This window comes from Rhinopithecus bieti, unplaced genomic scaffold (genome assembly GCF_001698545.2).
Source record: "Rhinopithecus bieti isolate Rb0 unplaced genomic scaffold, ASM169854v2 scaffold_76570, whole genome shotgun sequence".
Classification (NCBI taxonomy): domain Eukaryota; kingdom Metazoa; phylum Chordata; class Mammalia; order Primates; family Cercopithecidae; genus Rhinopithecus; species Rhinopithecus bieti.
Window position 1 is genome coordinate 376,983 of NW_016828782.1, and position 5,144 is coordinate 382,126.

The following is a 5,144-nucleotide window of genomic DNA, read 5'->3' on the forward strand; positions in this document are numbered from 1 at the left end:
AATTAGAGGAGAGTTTAAAATACCAGTGTTAAAGCTGCAAGTAATCCTGTACCAATCTGTACGTTATATTTCTTGCCTTAAGTTTTACTTAAGTCTCTTCCCCCACTTGTGAGCTAGTCAGTTTATAGAAACAGTTCTGATACCAGTCCCCTAGCATGAATCAGTACAGTTTGACCACTAATCAGAGCCCTTAATGCTTGGGTAAAATGTCCTCTATTTTATTTTCCTTGGGGCTTTGTCAAAAGTCAGCAGTCAGTAGTGGTAGAACTTCAGAAATTTTCCAACTTTCCCCAGCCTGGGAAAGGTGGGTTTTTCCTAGTGTCCATATTCTGAAGCTCTGGAAGATTTGGGGTGGTGAAAAGAGCTTGGGATTTTATACTCCCCTTCTTGCTTCCTATGTCCTAGAAACTACTAGTAGCTAATCAGATAAACTGCCTGCTTCTGTGTTTGTAATACCTTCTAAAACTTTTCTCAGACAGACTGGAAAATTTTCAGTTAACAGTCTTTATAGAAATGTTTTGAGGGGATAGAAGGAAGGAAATCTTTTTCTAAACAAGCAGGGCTTTTCCTCTTAGCCTCTGAATCTGGGAAAAGTACCTGGGATTCTTTCCTGTCCTAGGTGAGTACAGTAGCCTTTAATGAAGCCCATAAGGAAACGAGAGTATGGAGCTGTCTGAGATAATCTACTTCAAACCTGCATTTATGGTGAAGAAGAGAAAATCTGTCATTGCTGATTAGTATTATGAATGGGGAGTTATTTTAAGTATTCTATGAAACAATGGAGTTCAGAGTATTTTCCTTATGTGACGCTTAAACCCCTGTAAATTACCCCACAAAGAAAGTTCCCTGGTGGCTCAGAGGCTGGGAGTTGGCCTGATTGGGAGTGCAGGGGATTCGAGGGCTGTGAAGGAAGGACTATGGGATAAGGGTGAAACCTGCCAAGGCCTGCAGCTGACTTTAAAGCTGAAACCCGTTTGGTTCTGGGGCTTGCCCTGTGTTCATGTGTTCAGGTTTGAATCGGAACCTGGGTCTGCTGAGGGAGAAGGGCTTGTTGTCTTGGGAGAACATGGGACACGATGCCCTTGAAATAAATGATGCTTTGCAGTGTGAAACTCCTTTCTACTCCTATACCTGTATTTAAATGATGGGACTGGGTTTTGTTGCAAATAAATCATTTTGTTGAAGAAAATCTTGAGTGTTTTTAGAACTGAGAGTGGAAGGAATTTATTTCCTTTGTTCTCTTTAGCTATGGCTAGGACTTCGACCCTAATCCCTGAGGGGCAGGGCTGGAATATCCTCTGAGTTCTTCTCGCTTAAGGAAACACTGCTAGCCATCAGCCCTCGCCAAGGTGCCCCTTTAGGGAAGCCCCTGAAGCCCAGTAAGTCTTTCCCCACCCAATTGCTCTTGACTAGTCTTATGGCAATTCTCATGGGATGGGACTGATTTAGGGTAGGTATGTGTGTTTGTCAAATTCCTATGTTTCTTACCTATTCATTGTAAACTAACTTGTTTTACCACTCCCTTCAAAAGCTGGTTCCAGCTAGGCTGAATATCTTGCAAGTGTATAAATACAAGTCTTATTCTTGTGACTGAGGAGCTATTCCTTAACGTCTGTTTGCCTGTCTACCTTCTTTACTGTATCGTTAAGAATCAACTCAGGTATTTCTCATCTTCTCAATGTCCCGTTGACACACCAGCCTCAGGTGTGTATTAATTTTCCTATGTATTCAGATCTCACAAAGCTAGGAGATCATGACTTATTGAAAATCCTTAAGATCCAAGATGCTAAACTTAGGATCTGGTCTTATAACCAAGGTCCATCTTCAGCTAGACTGAATATCTTGCAAGTCTCTTAAGTGTCCCTCTGTGGTCATATAGCACTTTGTACCTGCCTTTAATATGCTCTAGTATATATGTCCTTGCAAAAAGATGGAGCCCCTTTTGAGTTTCAACTGCATCTTACCCTTTTCTATAAGAGCCTGGCACCTAGTAGGTCCTTAATGACTACAAACACACAATTATGACATTTTTTTGTGAGCAATGCATTCTTCCTGACATGGAACATCTCAATTTTCACATATTTTATTTTTCCATGGGAATCAACGTAATATAAAATACTTTGTATATCAAGTAAGATGATTATTGTATCCCACTATTTCAAAATCATGATTTAAATTACAATAGAATGTAATAGCTACATTAAGTAAGGCAGTTCTTGTAATCATTACATATGCTGCAAATTTATCTGGGAGGGGAACTATGGGCTTCCAGTCTAGCCATCTCCCCAGCCTACTTGGGGTAGGCACAAATATCTAACAGGCCTGAAGATGGACCTTGATTATAGGACCAGATCCTGAGTTCAGCATCTTGGTTCTTAGGGATTTTCAGAAAGTCACGATCTCCTAGCCTTGTGAGTGCTGAGTACATAGGAAACTTAATCTGTTTATGGAGAGTTCAGGATTAATTGGCCTTATTATCTATTAAGTCCTGAGTTATCAGAATACCCAAGGAAAACACTGTCTGGATGGGGTTACTTGGTTACTTAGGATGATGTTATGGATTCTTTCTTTTCTTTGAAGTACTGCTTCAGTTCAGTCCTTTTTCTCAAATCCAGTCCAAGGTTAGAGTTCTGTACCTCAAACCTTCCTCTGAAAGGAAGAATCCATGCTTGCTAGTGGAGAAGGGTGTGTGGGTGGGGGTGGGGCCCATCTGCCCATGTAGGTAGGGAGAAATTGTTACTTGATCTGGAAAGGGAAAGTAGGAAGCAAGTCTACCTTGTCCCAACAGTCCCAATGAGTAAGCTGGAACTTCATTTAATGTATGGGTGCAAAAGGAGCAGTAGCAGGCATTTATACTTGTGTCTGATCGTGGATCTCTTTTGCATTTACCTTGGTAGTATGTCACAACCAATTCTGGGCAAAGTTGGGAAGCAGGCAGAACTTCAGTTACATAAAATATTTGGCCTAATCTTGTAACACATTTCATGTCTTCAGTTAATTCTCCCAAGAGCACTATGAAGTAGGAGGTATTAGTCTTATTTTTTAAAAACTGACTCATTGAGGTGTAATTTACTGTAAAAGCTACTATTTAAGGTGTACAATTCAGTGGTTTTTAGTATATTTACAGACTTGTGTAAATATCACCACAATCTAATTTCACCACAAAAGAAACTTCATGCCTTTTAGTGGTCAATCCCCATTCCCCCAACCCTTACCAACAGTTCCTGACAACCACTAGTCTACTTTCTTTTTCTCTGGATTATGGACATTTAAATAAGTAGAATTGCATGATATTTAGTTTTTGTAACTGGCTGCTTTAGTATGTTTTCAACATTCACCTGTGTTATAGCATATATCCATACTTTGTTTCATTTTGTTACTGAATAATATTCTATTGTAGGATACACCAAACTTTTATCCACCAGTCTGATGGAAGTTCAAGTTTCTATGTTTTGGCTATTATGAATAATCTTGCCATGAATGTTCATGAGAAGTTTTTGTGTAGACACATATTTTCATTCCTCTTGTGTATACACCTAGGAGTAGAAATGGTGAATTATCTGCTATATTTAACATTTTGAGGAACTGTAAAACTATTTTCAAAGTGGCTGTACCCTTTTATAATCCAGCAATGTATGAGAGTTCCAACTTCTCCACATCCTCATCAACACTCATTATTGTCTGTGTTTTATAGTCTAGCCATATTGGTGGAAGTGAAATGGTGCCTCCTTGTGGTTTTGATTTGCATTTCCCTAAGGATTAATGATGTTGAGCATCTTTTCATGTGCTTATTGGCAACTGGAACATCATCTTTGGATAAATGTCTATTCAAATCATTTGGCCAGTTTAAAATTGTGTTGTCTCTTGTTGTGTTGTAAAAGTTCTTCATATGTTTTGGATATTAATCTCTTATCAGAGGTACGATATACAAATATTTTCTGATTCTGTGGATTATTTAATTTTCCTGATGGTGTTCTTTGAACACAAAAGGTTTTAATTTGGAAGAAGCCCAGTTTATCTATTTTATCTATTGCTGCTTGTGCTTCTGGTATCATTGGAGAAAATGGAATAATCCAAGGGTCATGAAAATTTACACCTATTTTTTTCCTAAGTGTTTTATAGTTTTAGCTGTTATATTTAGGTTTTAAATCTATATTAGTTAATTTTTGCATACTGTGTGAGGTAAAGGTCCAACTTCATTCTTTTGCATGTGGTTTTACAGTTGTCCCAGCATCATTTATTGAAAAGATTAATCTTTCTCCATTGAATTGTCTTGGCATCTGTGTAAAAAAAAAAATAAATAAATAAATAAATATAAGTTTGTTTCTGTACTCTCAAGTTTATTCCATTGATCTGTATGTCTATTATGCCAGGACAATACTGTCTTTATAACTGTAGATATGTCATAAATTGTGAAATTGGAAAGTGTGTGCTGGGCATGGTGGCTCATGCCTGTAATCCCAGCACTTAGGGAGGCCAAGGCAGGTGGATCACTTGAGGCCAGGAGTTCAAGACCAGCCTGGCCAACATGGTGAAACCTTGTCTCTACTTAAAAAAAAAATACAAAAATTAGCCAAGTATGATGGCATACACCTGTAATCACAGCTACTGGGGAGGCTGAAGCACGAGAATGGCTTGAACCTGGGAGGCAGAGGTTGCATTGAGCTGAGGTCATGCCACTGCACTCTAGCCAGGGTAGTGGAGTGAGACCCTGTCTCAAAAACAAAACAAAAAAATTGGAAAGTGTGATTCTTCCAAATATTTTATTCTTTAGCAAGATTGTTTTGGCTTTTCTGAGTCACTTGCATTTCCATATTAATTTTAGGGTCAGCTTTTCAATTTCTGCAAAAATACCAGCCGGATTTCTTCAATGGGGACTACACTGAATCTACAGACAAATTTGAATAGTATTGCCATTTTGACGTTAAGTCTTCTGATCTGTAAACATGAGATATCTTTTTATTTAGGGACTCTAACTTTTTCAATGATGTTTTAATATTTTTAGTATACGTCATACTTAAATTTATTCCTAAGCTTTTAAAATTATTTTTGATGATATTATAAATGGAATTGTTTTCTACATTTTGTTAAATCAGACTGTTTATTACTAATGTGTAGAAATACAATTCATTTTTTTTTTTTTG